Here is a 24,587-nt window from a genome sequence, read left to right as displayed (position 1 = left end):
GGAGTTTAAGACCCACATGGGTAATGTGGTGAGACCCTGCCTCTACAAAAGATAAACAAAATTAGCTGGGTGTGGTGGTGCCTGCCTGTTGTCTCGGCTACTTGGGAGGCTAAGGTGAGAGAATGGCTTGAGCCCAGCCCGGAAGGTCCGCTTTGCAGTAAGCACACCACTGCCCTTCAGCCTCGGCGACAGAGTGACACCTTGTGTCGAAACAAACAAACACAAAACAAAACACACACACACACACAAACAGAACACATCTTTGCCATGTTAAGACTCACCTGAAATGCCTGACTTGACGTATTTTTTTCTTAATAACATGTTTCCCTATTTAAAGTCCATTATATGTTTTCATCTTTATAAGTCCACTTACTTCTAAGGCAGAAGTGCCCATTTCTCTAATTAATGCCAGGCTACATCGGGGCTCTTAATCATTTGAATTCAAAGTGTGCCCACAAGTGAATGACGTGTAAAACCTTAGACCAGTGGTTCACAACCTTTACTGCCATTAGACTCACCTAGGGAGGTTGGAAATCCCAGTGCTCGTACTGCACACCATGAAACAAGAACCAGTTAAATAACAAGCTTATGGGGGTGGGACCAGTATCGTAGTTTTTAAGCTCAATATGCGGCCACACTGGAGAACCAGGGGCCCTGGGCTCCTGCTGTGCTTGGTGTTCCACTTTCTCCCTTACTAATGAGGAAGAATGTTTTGGTTTTTGTTCAGTTTGTCATGACAACAGTATTACCTACATTATAGATCCCAAGATGTCTATTACTTGGGACTGAGATGAGATAACAGACAGAGAAAGAGGAGAGTTATAGTTTAATTGATTCTACCAGGCACTGTCATCAGGATAGCATCCCGGAATTAGGCAGAAAAACTAACTTAAAGGAAGGATCATATTTTTGGATTCCTTTGGATCATATTTCCATGATTCATTTTTATGAAAAAAACAGTTGTTGGTGCTATAATGGCATTGAAATGGATGACAGAAAATCAAACAAGGAAATGAAATCCATCTTAAGCCTCTACTGTTCTTTATCATTCTTTGTGGCACTAAGGGCAATTCACTCTTGAATAATTGAGAGAATTAGGTAATCTTTAACACAAATAAAATGGATTCCTAACTGCTAAGGAGTTCTTACAATACACTTAAAGAAAATCTGTTCACTTAATACACATATTGTAAGTGGATATATAAATTGCCATGATTCATGATCATTGGCAGTTAATTACCTCAAAGTGACATATTAGATTGTGGCTTGTGATGTAAATTATAACTGTCATTAATGCTTTTATGATTATCTTCTAAAGAGTCATTAATATTATAAAATAAGTCATGTGACACCCTTACTATAATACCAGTGTACTGGGGTGGGGAGAATAAATACAGTGTTAATACCATGCATACCTCCATTATTTTGTATGCAGGCACTCACTGGAAATAAATTTCTGTATCACTTTTTTGTATTTTGCATCTATGCTTTTCTACACTTTAGTTCTTGAATGTCCATAGCAATCAGAGCCAAAATTTTAAAAAGAAATTAAGAAATATTAGCAACCATATAAAAAATTGCCAACAGTTTTCCATAAATTACAAATAGACTATGTTTCTAAAAATTTAGGGATAAAGAGTGTGAACCAATAATTGGGCACAAAGGAAATACAGGTGCTCAAACAGTGGTTGAAAATATATTCAACCTCAACTGCAATGAAATTGAACCAATGTCTTTCCTGAAAATCCATCCTGAATATGAACGCTATTTATTAACCACAGATGGAACACAACATGACTTACATTAGCAAAAAGATGGCTTGCTAGAGCAGAGATAACCTAAAGGTTGTTTTTCTCAAGCCAAGGCCTGCAAATGGGCAGCCAGACATTTCTTTTTTTCATGCCTTAGCAGGCTCTTCAGACTTTGACTCTTGTCTTATCTGCCCATTATTTTAATTCCTGAAAAACATTTGAGGTGTTGGGTTTATTTGATTTCTAATTCAATGGAAGGCATTTAGGCTGTAGATCAAATAAGTCTTGTCTGCTTGTGGATTTATCTTCTAGAATGGTGCCATTCCCATAGAAATGTACCTGTCCATTTATCTGACTCTACTCTTAACGAAGCAGGTAGCTCATTAATGGTGAGTACGTCATCTTATTCATTTTTCCGTCTGTTTGAAACCTTGTAGACCATCAAAAATGTTGACGAATGAATAAACAACAATGAGCAAAAAAAAAAAAAAAAAAAAAAAAAAAAAAAAAAAAAAAAAACCACTTGTCTTTGCTGACATGCTTTCTCTGTATACAGAAGAGGTTAGAAACAAAAGAGTTGGACAAAGTCGTTTTCAGTATGATGCCATCCAACTCTTGTGATTTCTCTCTCACATTCACTGGCATACAGAGTTCTTGATCACTTGAGTTCTGACCAAAACTATTCCTGCTTCTAAATGCCAAAGACTGTGATCACTATCATTTAATTTTTCTTAAAATTCTGAGAAAAGTCCTGAGGCAAATAAAACTCATATACAGGCAAGAAAAGGCAGAGTTTATTATTTGATTCAGGAAAGTGTGAAAGTGTGAGCTGACATTTAATGAACTAGCATCGCCCTCACAAGAGGTCCTACACAAAGGTTCACTGAGGAGGTGGTGCAAAGAAGGTTAAGCTGAAGACCTTCAAATAGAGGAAGTTTGCCTTAAACTTAATGTGGAAACTGGTGGTTAGCAGACAGAATCAGCTTCATTTTTGTGTGATTATTCTCATTTCTGAGTCTCAGCTAACATTTTGCTCACCAGAGAACTGACTGTAATATATAGTTGGAACACATAGCAAATTCTTTAAAAACACATTGCTTATTTAATGAATTTGGTTAGTCTGTAGCTTAAATTTCAGCCTCATGTTGACGGTAGTACAGAGTGTTTTCTTTTAAAATTATATTTGTCCTCAGAGTTTTATGGTAGTGAAGATTCCTCTTAAACAGTTCTTTTTTTATTTTTCTTTTTGAGACAAAGTCTCACTCTGCCAGGCTGGAGTGCAATGGTGCAATCTTGGCTCACTGCAACCTCTGCCTCCTGTGTTCAAGTGATTTTCCTGCCTCAGCCTCCAAGTAGCTGGGACTAAAGGTGCACGCCACCACACCCAGCTAATTAAGCAGTTCTTTATAGCTATTTTATTTCTTCATTTTAAAAGCACAATACTCTGATGTATTGGCTCAAACACCCCAGATTGCTACCACATATTCCACATGATGCTACCAGTAAGTTGGTATGCAAATGTTGGGTTAGGTTTTATTTGTGTGTGTGTGTGTGTGTGTGTGTGTGTGTTGCCTTTAATGCCTTGATATTTGAGATATCAAGATGTAACTTCTGGGCTGGGTGTGATGGCTCACGCCTGTAACCTCAGCACTTTGAGGGGCCAAGGCAAGTGGATCACTTGAGGTCATAAGTTTGAGACCAGACTGGCCAACATGGTAAAACCCTGTATCTACTAAAAATACAAAAATCAGCTGGGCATGGTGACAGGCACTTGTAATCCCAGCTACCTGGATTACAGGCACTTGTAATCCCAGCTACCTGGAGGCTGAGGCATGAGAATCACTTGAACCCAGGAGGCGGAGGTTGCAGTGAGCCAAGATCATGCTACTGCACTCCAGCCTGGGAGACAGAGTGAGACTTCATCTAAAAAAAGAAATAAATAAATAAAAAGAAGTAATTTCTCCTAAAACATTGAAAAAAGAAGTAAAAGTTATTTTCTTTTCTTTTCACCAGTAATGTTTTTATATCAAAGTATCACCAAAGTATTACCATGAATTTCATTACATCAAAAATAAAGTAGAAAGGTAGTTCTCTTGACATGAAAATAATGCTGAAATAACTAGAAGAGGAATAACAACAAACTCCTGGTTTTCTTTGTACATGATATGATACGGACATATATCAACCACTTTATCATAAAGCACAATAAAATCATCTGTGATTATTATGTTTTAGACAGAGACTCGCTCTGCCACCCAGGCCAGAGTGCAGTGCTGCCATGTTGACTCACTGCAACCTCTGCCTCCTGGGTTCAAGCGATTCTCCTGTCTCAGCCTCCCCAGTAGCTGTTTCTACAGATGCTTGCCACCACACCTCGCTATTTTTTTTTTTTTTTTTCTTTTTTAGAAAAGACAAGGTTTCACTACATTGCTCAGGCTGGTCTCAAACTCCTAACATTGGATGATCCACCTGCCTTGGCCTCCAAAGTGCTGGGATTACAGGTGTGAGCCACTGTGGCCAGCCATCTGTGACTACTGAAGACTATATATGAGTGAAAGGACTAGTGGGAAATTAGAAAATACGGCTAGAGAAAAAAAGGTATCAACCTGATAAAAAAGAAACTCAGAGCTGGCCAAATATCCTGAATGACGTTTCAACACATTTTTTTTTTCCAAGAAATGAGATAGTTTCTCAGCTGTTCCCATCTCCACTATCAGTACTGTTCGTATTATTTTTTGGTTGAAGGTACTTCATCTACACTCTACATGAAAAAAGCAGTAAAGGATGTCTTGTACAGAAAGATAATTCCTGTTCTAGCAGGCTTCTTTTAAAGATAAACATGTTTGCTCTCAAGTTTAAACACCATTAAAACTGCATGTCAGTTCTAGACCTATCTAAAAGTAAAAGGATATTGCTTCTTTAATTTGAAAACTGTCAGGTCTTAAAACACACAGTATCTCAGAACTTATGAACTTTCTAATTAACAAAGCATTCATTTTGTATACAGAGGTTTGCTGACCTAGATGTAAAGACTGTAGTCCATTAGGCAAAGGGTTTTCCTAAAAAGTATTGAATTGAACAGCAGAGATTTGGTTTAAGACTGCAAAATTAGACATTTTCAAAACTGTTTTCTGCACTTAGAAATCATAGCAATATTGTCAAGGAAAATCAGAGTAGAAATCTACATCTTTTAAGAAATTCAGAGATACCTAAAACCTGGAATCACAACACATGAAGAAATAAAACAAGATGGAGAAGGGTAACTGACCTAGCAGAGTAAGAAAGCTGAACTCAAGTTAGCGGCCACACTGGTGAATTTGCACAGAGAATTCTGGAAAGATGTGAAAATTCTCATCTACCAATATAAACTTATACAATCAGTTATTTTAGTGCCTTATACTTAACTACATAATAAGAAGTATCACAAGGTATTTGAGGAAAGCTCCCTACATAACAAGACTGAAAGCAAAGCAAACCAACAAGGGAAATCTTGGAGAAATCGTTAACATGACACAAACACTAAATACAGTGAATAAAGTAGAGAAGAAGATTTCTTGAAAATTTAACATGTAATTGCTGGAATTTTTTTAAAAATGGAATACTTGAGAGATAAAATGGAGACATCTCTAGAAATCAACAAACAAAAAAAGAAGTGAAAGAAATGACCAGGAACAGGATCAAGAATAGGAGACAACTCATGAAACTCCCAAACATATAGAACAGAGGGAAAAAGGAACAGCAATTTTTTTTAAACAGAAATGTATTTTCCAGGTCTCAAGGCATGAGTTTTCAGATTGAAAAGACTCTAATCATAGTGTGATAGGAAAATAAATTTTTGGACCTCAAATTCACTACACCAAAGGGAAATGTCAAGCAGGGAACTAGGTCAGGCAAACCTGCCTCCCATTTTATTCATAAATAAGATAGCTATAAAGATTAAAAACCAACAAACAAACAACAACAATGAAAAATAACCATATACCTCCCTCACAATTTGCCCACGAGAAAATTCCTTGTGGATCTCAAGAACTTTGCCCTAAAACAGTTCTGTTGGATTTCACCCTAGCGATGTAAACTGGTAGCTTGCCTTCACAGGTGTGGGAGAAAGGATAGAATGCAGTCATCCCTCTGCTCACCTGAAACAAATGTATATCTGATTGCTTTCTCTACCCTATTGTTTATGTAAAAATGTAGATTCACTGAGCCAGACTAAGGCATAAGTGACTCTTTCTCTACCCTCCTCTCACATGTATATTTAGTGAAAGGCTGATGAAAAACTCAAAGGAATGCATGCAACCTTTTGTCTCTTAGCTACCTGTGACCTGGAGGCCTGCACTTCAAGTGTTCTGCCTTTCCAGGCCAAACCGATGTACATCTTACACATATTGATTGATGTTTCATATCTTCCTAATATGTATAAAACCAAGCTGTGCTCCCAAAACCTTGAGCACATATTGTTAGGACCCCCAAGTCTCTGTCAGGGGCGTGTCCTTAACCTTGGCAAGATAAACTTTTTAAATTGATGGAGACTTGTCTCAGATACTTTTGGTTCTTAATAATCACAAGTTAAAAGAACTTTAAAGCAAATTAGAACAAGGAAACAAAAAAGTACAATAGCAAGTCATTGAGTGTTTGTGATTTACCATTGGACCATCTTCTAAATGTTTCTCAAATCTACTCCATTTCTCTCCAGCCCCACAATCACTATCCCTGCAAAGGCCATTGGCATCCCATCCTAGAACTCTAGGATCACTTTCTAATTAGGCCTTGCCACCACCGCCCCACCAATTTTCCATCTAATGGTCTGAATAATCTCCTACAAATGCGAATTTTTCCTTGTTTCCTTGCCTCAGGATCATGTGCTAATTTCTTAATGAGACTCTGGGAGTTCTCCTACTTAGCCCCTCTTAGTTTTATTTTGCACCACTGTCTATACTCCCTGTCTCTTCTCCCTAGTTCCACCCTCATCTTGATTCTGCAAAAAGATTGATTTTCCTTTAGATCCTACATTGAGCAATTTTACCCCATCTGACTCCAACCCCCTCATTCGTGACCCTCCCTTAAATAGAATGTACTCTTGACTCTTTCTCTGCAAGAGTCCTATTCCAATTATCTCAGCATTGACATAATTTTCTCTTGAAAACTACCTCCTGCCCTCATCTTCGTTAGGTAGACACTTTGCCACTGAGCTCATCCCACAGGGTTTCATTGTCTTATACCTGCTTATGTTCCCCATTAGACTCTGCCCTGGAAGGAACCCTGTTTATTAAGTGCTAGCATCTTCAGTGCATAGTACAATGCAAAACACTTAGTGGGCACTTGAGACTATTAGTTGAATTGAGAAATGAACCAATGAATGAAAGCTCACATAATTCAAATAGTGGAATCAAAGCCATAAAATTGTCATCTGGTGGTGGTGGAATAACGTAACGAAGCTGAAAGCATTTTCACCATGCTCCTTCATTTTTCTATGAAATATCTACTCAAATACTCCTAAGGAGGTTGCCCTGTGGACTCCTACAATATGCTCCAACAGTTAACTACTCTGTAAGAATTCTCAGCTCTCACTTTAAATTACATTCAACTTGAACAAAATTTAAAATATGACAAATATGACCTTTTCCCTCAAATTGGCTTTTTTCTCAATGTTCGCTCTTTGTATCAAAATAAAAATAGCGAAAGAATTAAAGAATTCTACCATTTTTCATTTGTATATAGTAATTCATTCTTTATGTTTTCTTGTAAATATAACCATATAAATATGTACCCGGCTTCACTCATTCCTCTGAGCCAGACTCTCTGAACTAATTATTACCTTCTAATATTCATCCCAATAATGTTTTCTTGTTGCATGTGTAGCTTTCTCTTCCTGACTTGGAAAGTCTCCTATTATCTACCTTTAGGGTCTTCTCTGGTATACTTACTTTGTCATAAAATGTAAAATACGTAAAAACTACAGTCCATTTTATATTGGCACTGAGCAAATGCAATTTTCAAGGTACTTTGTTGGGTTTTACTTTTTTTTTTTTTTTTTTTTTTTTAGATTTTCTTTTGAATAACTGTTTTCTATTTGAAAAATTGAAACGTAATCCTTTCAGGTCTTCCAACCTTACCAAGAGTGAGCCTTGAACATTTTGCAGTTGTTTTCTATGCTCAGCTTGCATCTCTATTTTACTTAGCAGGTTTTAAAAAACTGTTTAGCATCTCTCTTTGCTTGAAATTATTTTTGTTTTTGGCTTCTTTTTTTCCAAAGTGGTAAAAATGAGCACATCTCTTTCCAATAAAAATGATAAATGAATTCAAGCCATAAATATCTTTAAATAAGTCTTAGGACTTAAAGCTGTGGTTTTCTGTTTTTAAGAATCCACTTCTGCTTACTGCTGACTTATTTGCAGCCAGCTGCCTGATTTTACATACATTAGGTGTCGAGGAATAACACCTAAATCTTCCATTAAGTCATCATTGTGATCATCATTGCAACGACCACAATAAGCAATACACAGAAGTACTGAAAAGCAAACACTCTAGAAGATTTTTAGAAATGCAAATAAAAGATCTCTTCTAGGAAATAAGAAAAATTGATTGCTATTTCGTAGATCTACAACTTAATTCACATTATTGCAGAAACATTAGTAACCAAGACTACAATTCTGATTTTGCAAGATGTCATATAATACTCAGTTTTGTACTTAATCTTTTATCATTTGTGACAAAATTTAGCAAAATGAAAGATTATCTAGAAGTAAACTGTGATTACTTAAAGACACAGTAATATAACTATTTTTAAGAGTTAGACAATTCATGCATAAAATCATTTATTGTGACATGCATACTTGTCTAAGAATACATTTTAATACATGTTCAATAAACTGTCATTAAAGTGTGTCTGTTCTGGGTTGCCAACTTATTTTTAACAAAACCATTCTATGATCCCAGTGAAAGAGGTATTGATTTTTATCTATTTTGTCAATAACATTATAACAATTTTACATATGGGAGGTTTAAACAAATTAGAGGTTTAAAAACATGTAGAATTCCTGGGAATCTTCTTTAGAAGCAAGCTTTAAATCCAATCTATCTCCAGATTCTGATACTAAAACACAATGTTCAATCTTAATTTGGAGGAATTAAGAAACATGGCAGAACAGATTACATTTCTAGTTTCATTTAGATCATTAATTCTTAATTTACATTAAGAGCATATATGAGACTATTATAAGCAATAGTAGCATATAACATATGCATATTTATAACATAAAAAATTTATTGAAAATTAATTAGATTAAACTATAATATCCGCACGATAAAGACAGGAAAGTGGGAGTTATCTAGAAAAACTGAGATAAAACAATTAGATAAAACTGAGATTAAAAAATACAAGGGCAACCTAAAGCTTCATTAATAAAGAATGTTTAAGTAAAATTCATAAAACAAAAATAAGGATTCAATCGACATGGGCCACCTATGGCCTAAAGCAAGCACAATGCACACAGTATAATTGCTGCCATTTGTATGTACATTTTTAAGTAAGTGAATTTATTTTTCCAAGACTCATTCTTACATACATGTTTCTACGCAGACTTATAAGTGCTAATTTTAGTTAAGCAGCAGAGTTCAGGGAGTTCAGTTTGCTAAGTCACAGTCCTAACATCAGGTGTTCAAAGATGGAGACAGGGAATTTCTCAGCATTGTTTGATTGAAAAGATGTGAGGGAGAATGTGCCAAGAGATAGGGCTGGGCCAGCTGGTCCACTGGCCATCATCAACAATCCCATCAAAAACATTAGGGTTGGGTTGGGGGGAATTTTGTGACAAAATGAGGAGTCATTCAGTCAGAATGGTCATTTAGCCAGAAGGTCATTCAGCCAGAAGCATAAAGGATGAATTCAGGAAAAGAGCGGAAGTGGGAAGGTTAATAAAATGACAATTGTAATATTTCATGGAGATATGACAAAAGCCTGAATTCAAGCACTGACAGCCTGGAACACCAATGGAGAAACAGGATGGAGCAGATAAAGATGCAATGTAAGGAGTATACTTGTTAAAACTGGTGATTAATTAAATATGAGAAGAAAGTGCTTATGCTATTTGCTGCCTTGTACTTAGAGGTTTATAAATATAAAACAAAAAACATATAAACATTTAAAAACAATTATTAATTAATTACATATGTGTAACAACTATATTAGGTAGGTTCTAATATTGTCATCTTCATTACACAGATGAGTAAATAAGAGTATTGTAAGATTTAAGTTACTTGTCCAAGGTCATGCAGTCAGTAAATGGTGGGCACAGAATTACGAACCAAGGCAGTTGAACATCACTGTGTACATTTAGCCACTACATTCTACCTCCCCTCAGGCTCCCCTGATCACCTTGATAGTTTCTAAGATGATGCTTGGATTCCAACTTAGGTGAATGGGTGAAAAGGGCCAGCACTAATCTAATGAGAAGCAGGAGTAAATGGAATGACCACAGGGCCAATGGAAAAGGCCGAAATGTGAAGTACTTGTGACATACCAAAGTTGAAGCATTTAGCAGGAGCTTCAAGGACAGAACAAGGGCACCAGATACAAACGTCAAGCCTCTTGGTAAAAGCATGGCATATGGAGCTATGACATAAAAGGGATGTTCTAGGAAAGGTAATCTCCAGTCTTTTGACTTGCTAATTGTAATACTATATATACACTTCTCTAGGGCGTCTTTTAAATATGTACATATGAAACAAACAGTCACTGACTGGCAGTAGGAAAATATGGCCATTTTAATCCTTTAAAATAAATCTGAAAACTATACAATTCAGGAGAAAAATACGCCATCGATAGCCCTTCCTTTGGAATTATTTCCTTAGTTACTCCTACCTCCACCCCCACACACAAAAAAACAAAAACTAACCCACAAAATCATCTTTTTCTGACCTACTGTACTGTTAGTCAGTATAACACAACTTCAGATGAACTTCTTCCACATCTTTGACTCAGTTTGTACTTCCTTGCATCAACTCCTTAGTTGCAGAGTTTAACCTAAATAACACTAAATAGTTAATCATGATGAACCTAGAATGGGTAATGATAAGCAAATCTTGGGATAATCAGCAACTATTCCTATAATTCCTCCATTATTGCTATTGAAAGAATACGGTTTCTTTGAGTAGGGAACAACGGTTTATGAACATTCACTAAGTACTATATCCCAGGTCCTGTGAAAAGAATCTATGACAGGACAAACTCACTCATTGCATTGTTATTGATTGCAGGATTTCCTCTTACAACAAAAGCATAAGATGAACTTAATGATCTTATGATCTCCAATGCTCCTTTTCTGTGTGAATACCTATGAATTTATATTAATAAGATTGTCTAACCAGGAGCCATTATATCTTCTAAAATATTTATTTTTATTTTTTAAGCTCATAGCTCAGAAAATACCTTTCACTCATTGAACAGACTACGGCATTATTCAAGTCATCACTGGTGATATCATTAAGAATGGTATTTCCTGTCAATATTTATAAAAAGGATTTTATGTGAATAGAAATAAGCTAAGGAAGTCTAAAATGTGGACAAGTTGAAAATATTATTGCATGCTGAATTTTAAGACACATAGAAAAAGTTAAAGTGGGTGATGCAAATCTAGAAGACCTTTATCAAAAAAGGATAGCAAACGTTTTTATTTCTGTGGGTAAAGTGTGTTCTGCAAACGAACAGCTAAGCTTTATATTAGTTCAAAAGAGAAAGTGAAGCCTGTGGTAGATATCAAAAAATAAAAGCTCTGGGTATACCCAAGTGTGGTCTGCAGTATTCCCAGCTGTGCAGACTTCCAGGGAGACAGGAACACCCTTGCCTCAATGGAATCTAGTGGATCAAATGTTACTATTGGAGCAGAAATGACATTGTATTGGGGATCATTTTGAAAGGAGGTAGTTTATGAATGGTAAAGCAACTCAGTCTCCATTTTGCTAATCTCCTTTTTTATAGGAGAATTGTGGACTTGAAAGACTGGACAGAGAATGGTTATGAAATGTGAAATATAAACTGAGTGAGGAGAAAGAAAGTGTGAGCCAGTTGAAATCTGAGTTTCCCAGGACCACAGGAGAACACCCAGGAGGCTGCTGCAAGAACTCCCTTCTTAGGCTGTTCTTCAGTCATCCTTGGTGTTCATTCACAAACCAGGGATTAGGGTGGAGGTGCCAGAAAATCACAAATTTTTTTAATTCAAAAGGGAAAACAAAAAGAATTAGAGAACAGGTAGCATAATGGTAGCCCACAGTTAATTTCTAGCACTGAATGACTGGTTTGTTTACTTAAAAATAAGTCATCACACGAATCCAAAATTATTGTATGTGGTCTGATGCCATGGATTATTTATGTTTTAAGACCTCTTTATGGTTTGTCATGAGCTGACAATGTATACTATCCCGTCTTTTGGATAAAAGATAGAATTGTATGCAGATTTATCCACATTACATGTAGGTGAACACAGAGCTGTTTAAAATTGACCCTAGAAAATACTGAAGAGGAAAAATACCAACTTGACGGGGATAAAGAATTGCACGGCATAAACAAAAGAAGGTTGGATTCGCATGACCAGCCAATGGAAATAACTGTTGTCCCTGGAAAAATGCAGAGATCTAAGGTTTAAATAAATCTTCACAAACACAAGACAAAGAGTCCTAGTTTAACAAACACTCCATTACCATGATAAGCTAATAGAATGGGTAGTATGCATGGCTAGAAAAAGCAAACAAACCAGAAGCTAAGGCAGTAAGTCTCCATTAATAAGAGAAGAGAGGAAACCTATCACTCTACCTTAGTTGCTCTAATGTGACAGAAAAGAAATATACACCTTTTTTAAGGTTTTGGAATTCTTATTTTAAACAGGGATGTAGATAGAACTATGGTCGGAAAAGTGTTAACAGGTAGAGCGTCTCAAAATGATGCCACATTTGAAATGATTATTTTTGATAAGATGTCATTTAGGAGGACTGGAAGCTTTTTAAACACTTGAAAGAATGTGTTAAGAAAGACATTACAGGCAGAATCTGTATAGGTCTAGACTCAGGGCCAGGAATAACCCATGGAAATTGGTGGAAAGCTAAGTTCAGTTCAGTTGAGTGCAACTTTTTACCACGCAGAGGTCTGAAAATGAAATGGGCTGCTTTTTCATAGAAAAAAAAAATGGCAAATATCTTAATCCTCAGAAAGTCATCTCACTAATTATTCCTGAAATCAGTGTTTAAACACCTGGAACCAACTTGCTAAGCTTAGCTTTTTCTTCAACTCACAAAGCACATTTAATGTCTCCAGCGGAGATCGAGATGTTCTTCTAGCAGTGAAAATTGCACAAACTACAGAGAAATGATTGATACTCAACATCAATCCCTTGCCATGTCCTCATATTTTTGTCTCGATGTTCAGAAAAATAGAATTGCTTCTGTTCTGTTCTTTTAGCCAGTCTGTTCTCTTCAACTCACTAATTTATCTTGGAAACTCTACTTTTCAAATGTAAAGGCCCATCATTAGGACGTTTAATATCGATGGAAAAAGGAAAATGACTACTTTGCCCACAAAAATAAAAACACTTGGCACTTATCTTTTCATGATGATGTTTTCCGACTTTATTGCTAGAGCAGTGGAGTATTGACAAGCAAGGACCTGCTAAGAGACCACTACTGGACTATGACCTTCCAGACTTCCAGCAGCAGGATCCAAGTCTCTATCCTCACAAAATCGCAAATTCTCCTGTACTATAGAACGTCTGATTAGCATTAAAATAATTTCATTAAAGAATACTGTTGCATAATTCCTCAGTGTCTGCTGAATAGCTCTAAAAGCCCCACTCAAATTTTAAGACACTTCACCAATCTTGCTTCATTTTAGGCTTTCATCTTCAAATCACCATTTAAAAATTATTGAGAAAACTCAACAGCACTGCACAGTTTCAGTCTTATATAACGGTTGCTTATTTTTGGAGACTCAAGAAATGGTTATTTGATCTGGGTTTGTTTCTGATGTTGCCACCTCCAATTTTTTTTCTCCATTTTCTTCTCATACAGCTCTTTTTAAAACACAAATCTGATCGACTTCTGCTTAAAGTTCTTCCAATGACTCCTACTCAGTTACCCCCTAATCAGAATGTGAGGGATGAAATGAAAGCCTGCCTGTTTTCACAGCCCACAGCCGACTCTAGCACCTGTATTACAGCTGACCTGCAATAAATATTTCTCAAAAAAAAAAGGAATGTACAACAACTAAATTATGAAAACATTTCATTGTTTTGTGCTTGTCTCTGGACTTGTGTTTATCCTTTTTTTTTTTTTTTTTTTTTTTTTTTTTTTTTTTTTTTTTTTTTTTTTTTTTTTTTTGCCTAATTTTTGGTTTTAAATTTTAACTTATCCAAGAGACTGTTAAAATATGTAAGCCTTTGTTTTCTCTAGGAAAACAGGACTTCTGAAAGGCGGAGGCAGGAGGATCGCCTGACCCCAGGAGGTGACCAGCCTGGGCAACATAGCAAGACCCTATCTCTATGAAAAATTGAAAAATTAGCCAGGCATGGTGACATGTGCCTGCAGTCCCAGGTATTCAGGAGGTTGAGGCAGGGGGATTCCTTGCGTCTAAGAATTTGAGGTTACAGTGAGTTATGATTGTGCCATTGCATTCCAGCCTAGGCAACAGACAAACGAAAACAAAAATTATTTTCTCTAGAAATTTTTTCACCAGTAGGAAATATAGCAGCTTTAGAGAATTTTAATTTTCATTATTGTCCTAGCACACTGACAGTGTTTTCCAGTACTCCCTATTGTTTTTCTGAATCATGGTATCTCATACTTCTAATCAAAGATGTACTTCAAAGGCCTATCGTTTTAAAATACTTTGGTTATTATCGATGAAAATCCTTTTAAAACTTATTCTAATCTTTTCTTTCCTCTAGATTTAATATGCTTACCCAAATTCACCAGAGACAACTTCAAATTTGCATTTCTGAGGTCTCTCTTAAGATACTCGACCTTGTACTTAACTTTCTGTTAAGCAGATTAAAGTACTACATTTCTGGGCGTAGGGGGAAGAAAATCTGTTCAAAACAGTATCTAGGGTACTTGTGCACATTCAGAGGCAAAATTCTAGAAGAAAATCTTTAAATTCCAAGAAAGTATTCATCTACTAGAGAATATCATTGCATAGAGGAGTAACTGTGGATGAATTCAAGCATTCTATTTCTTCACCATGCATTGATTCATAGAATATTGCATGTGAGTTGTGTTTGTGTTCATGTGTGTGTGCATAGCAGATCAACATGTAATCTCAAGAAACAGTGGCCAAACTTTCCTGAACTATTTTTAACTTTTCGATAGTTTATATTATTTCTAAAGAAATTATAATTCATTGCAGAAGAGCTGAACTTAAATTTATTGATATGTGACAGTTATGCCAAAGTACCCACTGTCTAATAACTCAAGGTATATTATTAAATGCCATGTAGATCATTTCTGCACCACAATATTAACAAAACCTGGATGAGTCACTTTGTTCACTCTAGCCATCTGAAATGATTTATGTCTATTGCCATAAATTTGATTTGCTGAAGAAATTGAATCAATTGTAAAGATGACTATTGCAATCCACTCCATCCTGCCAAAAACAGCCTGTTCAATCAAGTGCTATCTTGAAATCATCAGTGGCTTCTCTAAAAATATGGAAGTACTCAGTTAACACATGATTTATTTTCCATGTTCTAAATATTTTTTTAGGACACAACCATTTACTGTATTTTTCAGAAGCATAGTGTGCATATTATAAGACAAAATGGCATAATCCAATATCATATGCATAAAAAATAAAATTAAAATAATATGAACAATATAAAATTGTACAATGGCCTGAAATCAGAATGCACGATGATGAGCTCACTTTTCCAAGTATTTATTTGTTCCAAGTTCTTTCACATCTATTTTAAAATTAACACTCAAGACAATCTTATGAGACATATTATAACCCTTTTCTGACTAAAGAAAAATAATTCATGGAATGTAATGCTTGTCCAAAATTCGTATGTTTCAGAGCTGAGGAAAAACAAATGGAAGACTTGATTTTTTCCTTGACTTCCAACGTTTTATTATACAATCACTTATCTTTTTAAGAATATAATCTGGCTGAGTGCAGTGGCTCACACCTGTAATCTCAGCACATTGGGAGGCTGAGGCAGGTAGATCACTTGAGGTGAGGAGTTCAAAACCAGCCTGGCCAACATGGCGAAACTTCATCTCTACTAAAAATACAAAAATTGGCTGGACATGGTGGCATGTGCCTATAATCCCAGCTCCTGGGGTGGCTGAGGCAGAAGGATTGCTTGAGCCTGGTAGGTGGAGGTTGTAGCGAAGTGAGAACACGTCACTGCACTCCAGCCTGGGCAATGAGACAGAAACCCTATCTCGAATATCAAATATATATGAATAGGAGTATATATATATATATATATATATATATATATATATATATATTCATATTTTTCATCAAATCATTTCACTAGACTCAAGTCATCCAAAGAAGAAAATATACAAAATTTTAAGCAATTGTTTTAAACAATCTGTGGTAGTGAAAACAATTTTGAAGGCAGAAATGCTAGGAAGCAGGAATCAAGAGGCTGGGATTTGAGTCCCACCTATATAACATAACATTTGGAAAAATTAGCATCAGTCACATCTTAGTGCACCTGAAGCAAGTGTAATAAAGATGAGACCTGCTTATGCTTTCTTCCATTCTCCTTCCAATTAATGAGAGTGTTGAAGCACAGCTGGTCTGAACAGAGCTTCTCAGACATTCCTGGTGCATGACAATTTGGCCAATCACAGGCATTACAGCAATGCCATGTAAATTACCATCTTTATTAATGATTAACCTTTTCTACTTGAAGATTGTATAAGTGATGTATAGGCATCATTTAAATTGATTTTTTCTTTTTGGACAGTCTTGCTCTATTGCCAGGCTGGAGTGCAGTGGCACCATCTAGGCTCACTGGAACCTCCACCTCCTGGCTTCAAGCAATTCTCCTGCCTCAGCCTCCTGAGCAGCTGGGACTACAGGCACGTGCCACCATGCCCAGCTAATTTTCATATTTTTAGTAGAGACAGGGTTTCACCATGTTGGCCAGGATGGTCTCGATATCTTGACCTTGTGATCCACCTGCCTTGGCCTCCCAAAGTGATCAGATTACAGGCATGAGCCACTGCGACCAGCCCGTTTTAATTAATTCTTAGAAGAATTCTCCATTTCCCCATTTTATAGCAATGAAAACTGAGACTGGGTTAAGAAACTGTCCTATTCATAGCCAGTAGATTATTCTAGATCTGGCATCAGGCTCCTTGTGGAAGACCACACTGAAAGGATTGAGGAACATAATGGGTGTTGTATTACTTTTCCTATTAAAATGAGTGTTGAAGGTTTGTGAATTGTCTACAGAATACTTCAAGTGGGCTTTAGACTCTGCAGGGACAGAATAGAAGAAACCAGCAAGCATAGAATGAATGTGTGCTCTTCATCATGGGGCCCAGGGATAGTGTCTCCACTTGGTCCTGAAGGTAACCTTAATTAGAGGATTTCCTCACATGACCCAGCCAAGCCAGCCAGATCCTGTCCCAAGAACACCTGCCCCCAAAATCACACATTGAAGGTTTTTATCATCAACAAAGGTCAGAAAAGAGAACCGATACTTTTATTGTATTTATAGGTGTTATGATTCTCTTTATGTCCAGTTGCTCATTTTAAAAAGTTGTGCTACTTCTTGCCTGCAACTATGCTATCAGGCAAGGAGAATTACAGCTTTTACCTGTCTCTACATACCAGCAGCCACCAAGACCTACAGAGAGGGGAGCCTGGTGCCTTGCTTAATCCACTGGCTATAGCTAGCCTGGCGTCTTGTCCTCACTCAGATGGGGCTTGGCCTGCTGACTTAGAAGAGGGAAGGTGTTGGGTGCTGCATTCTTCCATCTTGAAGCTCTGTCGAACTACATTCATTTTAAGAGACATCATTTTATGAAACCAATTCCATATGAATGAGGTCCCTGTGGCCGAACCATTCTATTATGGGTAATATTCTAATAGACTGTCATTCACATTATTTTAATACATTCTTTTCTATTATCAGGCTTTTGGTATAATTACTACTTAATCAAATGTCACTGTGTGTCCCAGATACGGTAATTTATCTGGCTTGTGAATAATTTCAGGTTGATGAACATGATAGCAATACTTTTAAAACTTTTTACTAACTTGAGCTACTGGACCTCAAGTGCATCTTACTGAGTGATCATTTCCATTTTTCTTCTCTTTGGCTATTTGTGGTTGCAATATCAGCATTCAAATGGCTAATGGTTTGCTTTTCTGTTTTTGGTAATGAGCCTGAACAGCCATCAGATATTAAAGGTATCCTGGTGACTGTGTAAGCCTCTGTCCTTGCCATCCACCTTTATAGAGTGGACTCCCTCCATGGAAATGCTAGTCATCCTTCAGGTCTCAGCTTAAAAGAAAATGTTTTCCATTTTCCTTTTTTTTTTTTAAAAAAAAAAAAAAAAAGACAGGAACTCACTGTGTCATCTAGGCTGGAATTCAGTGACGTGATCAGGACTCACCACAGCCTCAACCTCCAAGGCTCAGGTGGACCTCCCACCTCTGTCTCCCGAGAAGCTGGGCCTACAAGAGTGTGCCACCATGCCAGATTAATTTTTAAAAAGATGGGTCCCACTATGTCGCCCAGTGCCCAGGCTGATCTCGAGCTCCTGAGCTCAATAGATCTGGCCACCTTGACCTCCCAAAGTGCTGGAATTACAGCTGTGAGCCATAGTACCTGACTGTTTTTCTTTTTCCTAAACACCATTTTACTTCATCCAACTTCTCATCTCCTATAACACACACACACACACACACACACACTTTTGTTTGGCTCTCACTATAATATTCTGTAATTTTCCTTTCCAGACTGACCACATTCACATCTCCTGTGACTGGTGTAGTATAGGTGTTTAAAACAAACTTTTCTTGTACTTTGTTCAAATTATTTTTTTAATAATTTCTAATTTATCGCAAAGTGCCACCAATATCAGAAGTCCTCCCATAAAGCGTTTCCTTCTGTTAAATAAGGACACTTTAAGAAATGGCCTCGACACAACCTTTGGTTTCTCTGCTCTCCTCTCTTCTATTGACATACAGTCTTTTGAAGAAACAGAATGGATTTCTAAATGAACAGTATAATGTCTCCATCAATCCTTTTATCCACGTCCTGGCAAGACAATTTTTTAATCTTGTTTTTTAAAGGAAGAAACAGAGAAATAACCTTGCAATCCACAGTCTAAGCCACTGGGGTCACAGCAGGAAACAGGGCGACAGCATTCAACCTTTCCAGGCTCAGCCACAGAGTGGTGGCCAACACTATCAAAAATTTACCCATTGTGCAGAATCTTGACCCATCACGACTCCAGTGCAAATCAAAAAGGGTTTCAGAAAAAACGTTAAACCAATATGTCTACCAAAAACATTGTAACTAGGTTTTAAATTAGAGGTACACAGTGTTTCATCAGCGTGACACTGTAACATCTGAGATTTTATCATGAGGAAGAGTTATCTCAATGAGTTATCCAAATCATGACATACGCAACATTCAAGAACAAAAGTGTACCACAAATATAAATAACTATATTTCTTAACACATTGTTTTAAACATAAAATTTGTTAGGAACTGAAAATATGTCTTCTGGAATTTAGAAGAGCACAGTTTAAGAACGAAGACATAATGAGCAGTAAAGTTTGATTTAATATAAACGATTAAAATCTCAATGTAAGAAAGTCAGAAACCTTTTTCTAGAAATTTATATAGCAATTTAATAACAAATGGTGTGAAAGGAGCACTCTACCTAAGTAATGGCAATCTGATCTCAACTATCCAGGGACCACATGTTCTGACAGAGTGTTTTCCAACAAGCCTCAGTTTCCCTGTCTGGTAGCTTCGCTCCTGGGAATACCTGGCTTGACTCTTTAATTTACTTTTCAAGAGAAATAAATTGCCCTTACAGAATTTACTGCCTAACTTTACCTTTTAAAACTTTAGACGATTTCTGTGCTTCCTGCTTTCATTTCAGGTCATGAGATTTGGAGAAGTGAGGTTTGGGAATGAAACACTTGATTTTCACTTCAGAGTCTCCTTTGGCTCTAGAGAACTCGAGGAGGGATTACTCAGGGAAAATCATTTAGATCTCCCTGCCCAGAGTGGACCAAGGCTCAGGCCTCCTAGAGAAGGCTGCATTGAATAGCTACATGAGGCACTTCAAGGCTGTGGCCTTTGTTAAAACCACAGTCTGACTTGTGGTACAAATTGAGGCGGGTTGCTGCCCCCAGAAGTGAGAGCAGCTGATGTGTTTATTCCAGTTTTGAGGATGAGGAATTTAAAACGATGTCTACTTGACATTAAAAAAGAAAAGATATTGAGAAATATATGAAAACACTCTCTCCATGATATCTAATATTCAATACTCATAAATATCAATATAACTGAGTATTTAAATTTCTATCTATATACCTGATCTTACTATGAAATCAATGAAATTGTGGGGAATAACACTCTGAACCAAACTAATCTCATGTGGTTCTCAATTTCAGTGAAAAATATATCAAGGTACCTATTAGAGTAGCTTATATTTATAACCCAATATTAGTAAACATAAGAGACACCAGATATTTTGGGGTTTTACCCTTTTCTGAAACTCATGTCTCAAATACAGAATTACCACATAAGGTCGTTTTCACAAACTCTAGTCCTATGCGTTTTTGCAAGCCGCAGGGCTGTGTCACCATAGTGACAGAGGGATACTGGAATAAATGTGCTTCCAGCAATAATTGTTTCATATTTGTGTACAAACAGCTGAACTGTATCTTTCCATTTCAAGTGCGATCAGTCTAAATTCAAACCCTGTCATGAGGAACACCACAGAATGCTCAAACGAGAATAAAAATGAAGATTTATGCTAACAAAATTCTTCCCAACACATGGAAGTGTTTCTATTATCTTATCTTCCTGTGCCATAGCCTTTCTCTATGTCTGCATTGATCTTTTCCCTACTTATGAATGACTCCTTTAAATAGTTGACTATAACCTGTTTCATGAATTACAGGAATGCAAGATGGCCCAGAACATATATAAAATAGGTAATAATTGCAGCGAATATAGATTAGGATGGTAAAAGAAGGTAAGAAAATTCTAGTAATAATAATTTTAAATATTCACCTTTTCTAAAATTGTTTATAGAACAATAGTAAATACATATTTGGAAACTTTAGCTTTGTAATATTGAAAGAAAATGACTATTTTAATAAACATTTTGTAGCATTTAGAGAAATTTCAAACAACTTTTTTTGGTAATATTCAGTAATGTAATATTTCGAAGACTATAGTGTAATCGGTCAATGGCTTGTGAAGACTGAGGAACACTTTGTTAATAAATAATAGAAATGTTTTAAGAAATAAAGGCAATGTTCTCACAGCACTATAACATTAGCCATGTTCTTAGGATCCTATACTTCCTCAGAGGACAAGAACCACAGAGGAAACCCAGTCTCACCACTGTGTTTCACAAGTGAGGAAACAGAGGCCACAAAAATTAAGTATTAGGTTGATGCAAAAGTAATTGCAGTTTTTGCCATACAAGCTATGGCAAAAAATGCAATTTCTTTTGCACCGACCGAATGGGATGTAGGTGTTTATGTGGTTAACTAGTAGCTGAGTCAGTATTAGAATTTTGTTCTCCTGACAGTCATTCTAGTCTGTTTCCTCTATACTTCATCATGAAATAAGAATAGGATTTAGATAATCATTCATTAGAATATAAAGCAATTTTTCCATAATAGAATTTCCTTTCAAATAGAGAAAAATATTATGCATATTTTTAAAGACTCAAAAGGGATCCGACATTTAGAAAAGAGAATCAAAATGTTTGTAAATGTTTTAATAAGACATTACAATTTTATATATCCTAAAATATTAATTCTTAGGCCCTGAAGAGCACATATTTCAAAGGACATAAAAATACTCAGTGAAAAACCAAGAGCAAAATTCATTTAGCAACCTATGTGTATTGTCTATTTTTGAAAATATAAGTATTCATAAAATATTTTCTTCAAAAATAACTGCCATACTTTTCAAGATGGCCAAATAGACACAATTCTGGTGCATAGCACCTAGCAAGAGAGACGTAGAAATCCGGAGCTCTCCTAGCTCCAACCGAGATACCAGGTGCATTTCAATGGGTTTGGTTCAACAGGTCTGGTCCAAGGGTGAGCAAAGCCCACACAGGGCAGACCGAGGCGGGGAGGGCTGCTGCTTCACCAAGAAAGTACATCTGACAAGCCAGTTGGAGGCTCCCCCTCTGGCACTCCTGTCCAGATACAGTGCTTCCCCCAATAGCAATACACAGAACAGGAGATCTTTGCCAGTCAAGCGCTGGAAATTACAAGTGTGGAGTTGAATAATAATCCAGGATGGTGTCCTGGATTGGCGCACAGACCTAAACAGATGCATAAGCCCAAAAGGTGGGCAGGAGAGCCTGCAGACCGAGCTACTGCCCCCTTCCCCTCACCCAGAGAGAGAGGGAGCTGTAAGAGGGAGCAGCTGGGTGGGCCCCTACCCCGTGACTGAAGAGAGAGGAAGCTGAAAGGGGGAAATGGCTGGGTGCAGCTGGTAGATCCCTGCCCTCCACAACAAACCCCAGAGGGCTGAAGCTCTGACTCTAGCCAGTTGCCCAGTCAGCGCCGCAGTCTGAGCTGAACCCTGAATGATCCAGCCCACTGGAGGAAGGGCACAACCCACCATTAGAGGGGTGGGACTGGGCTACCTGCTTTAACAAAAAACGCAGGAAGCCTACCTCGCAATGGGACTGCATTCTTTACCACTCGGCAGCGCCACCAGGTCAGTGGAAGAGGTGGGCCTAAACCCTCAGTGTAAACAAAAAAGACACAGGAAGCTTCCCTAGTAAACTGAAGGACTCCCTAGAGACCCAGTAGCCCCTGGATGGGCAGACAAGCAACCTCATCAAGAAGCTCCCTGAGACCACAGCCAGGTAAATCCACAAAGATGGGGGGGGGGGGGGAAACAGCAAAAAAGAGATGAAACCATCAAATACCAGAATACCTCTTCTCCTTTAAGGGATCACAACTCCTTAACAACATGGGAACACAACATGACTGAGAAGGAGTGTAATGAATTGACAGAAACAGGCTTCAGAAGGTGGATAATAACAAACTTTTCTGAGCTAAAGAACACATTCTAACTCAATGCAAAGAAACCAAAAACCTTGAAAAAAGGTTAGACGAAATGCTAATGAGAATAACCAGCTTGGAGAACACAAATGACTTGATGTAGTTGAAAAGCACAGCACGAGAACTACACGAAGCAAACACAAGTTTTACCAGCTGAATCAATCAAGCAGAAGAAAGGATATCAGAGAATGAAGATCAACTCAATGAAATAAAAAGAGAAGGCAAGACAAGAGAAAAAAGAGTGAAAAGAAATGAACAAAGCCTCCAAGAAATATGGGATTATGTGAAAAGACCTATTTATGCTTGATTTCTGTACCCAAATATGATGGGGAAAATGAATGCAAGCTGGAAAACATGCTCCAGGATATTATCCAGGAGAACTTCCCAAGCCTAGCAAGGCAGTTCAACATTCATATTCAAGAAATACAGAGAACTCCACAAATATATTCCTCAAGAAGAGCAATCCCAAGGCACATAATCGTCAGATTCATCAGGTTGAAATGAAGGAAAAAATGCTAAGGGCAGCCAGAGAGAAAGGTCAGATCACCCACAGAGGAAGCCAATCAGACTCACAGTGGATCTCTCTGCAGAAACCCTACAAGCCAGAAGAGAGTGGGGGCCAATATTCAACATCCTTAAAGAAAATAACTTTCAACCCAGAATCTCATATCCAGTCAAACTAAGCTTCATAAGTGAAGGAGAAATAGAATGCTTTACGGACAAGCAATTACTGAGAGATTTTATCACCACCAGACCTGCCCTACAAGAGCTCCTGAAAGAAACACTAAGCATGGAAAGGAACAAGTAGCAGACACTGCAAAAGCAAACCAGTTGGCAAAGACCAAAAATGCAATGAAGAAAATGAGTCAACTAATGGGAAACAAAACCGGCCAGTAACAAAATGGCAGGATCAAATTCACACATAACAACAGTAACATTAAATGTAAATGGCCTATATGCCCCAATTAAAAGACACAGGCTGGCAAACTGGATAAAAAGTCAAGACCCAGTGGTGTGCTGTATTCAGGAAACCCATCTCACATACAAAGACACACATAGACTCAAAATAAAGGGATGGAAGAAGATTTACCAAGCAAATGGAGAACAACAACAACAACAAAAAAAGCAGGGGTTGCAATCCTAATCTCTGATAAAATGGACTTCAAACCAACAAAGATCAAAAGAGACAAAGAAGGACACTACATAATGGTAAAAGGATCAATCCAACAAGAAGAGCTAACTATCCTAAGTACATATGCCCCCAACACAGGAGCACCCAGATACATAAAGCAAGTTCTTCATGACCTAAAATGAGATTTAGACTCCCACACAACAATAGTGGGAGACTTCAGCACTCCACTGTCAGTATTAGACAGATCAACGAGACAGAAAATTAACAAGGACATCCAGCACTTGAATACAGAGCTGGAACAAGTGGACCTAATAGACATCTACAGAATGCTCCACTCCAAATCCACAGAATATCCATTTTTCTCAGCATCACATTGCACTTACTCTAAAATTGATCACATCATTGGAAG

General features: G+C 37.2%; 1 protein-coding gene, 1 long non-coding RNA gene and 1 other non-coding gene across 4 annotated transcripts in view; all 3 read right to left on the bottom strand.

The window, feature by feature from the left end:
- The window catches only part of NALF1 (NALCN channel auxiliary factor 1), a 668,969-nt gene that overhangs the window by 129,966 nt on the left and 514,416 nt on the right, over nt 1-24,587 (bottom strand). The gene's annotated exons all lie outside the window — the stretch shown is intronic.
- LOC120365820 (small nucleolar RNA SNORD31) lies at nt 11,162-11,228 on the bottom strand. Its single transcript, XR_005580665.1, has one exon. It is a non-coding gene; the product is annotated as a small nucleolar RNA SNORD31 (small nucleolar RNA).
- The window catches only part of LOC141581587 (uncharacterized), a 271,498-nt gene continuing 260,955 nt past the window's right edge, over nt 14,045-24,587 (bottom strand). The window contains exon 2 of the long non-coding RNA XR_012514285.1: nt 14,045-14,116. This is a non-coding gene — a long non-coding RNA (uncharacterized LOC141581587). The remainder of the gene's footprint in view (nt 14,117-24,587) is intronic.

Source organism: Saimiri boliviensis, chromosome 16 (assembly GCF_048565385.1).
Source record: "Saimiri boliviensis isolate mSaiBol1 chromosome 16, mSaiBol1.pri, whole genome shotgun sequence".
In the NCBI taxonomy this organism is placed as follows: Eukaryota; Metazoa; Chordata; class Mammalia; order Primates; family Cebidae; genus Saimiri; species Saimiri boliviensis.
The sequence above is the reverse complement of the archived record's forward strand: the minus strand, read 5'-3'. Positions and strand labels throughout refer to the sequence as shown.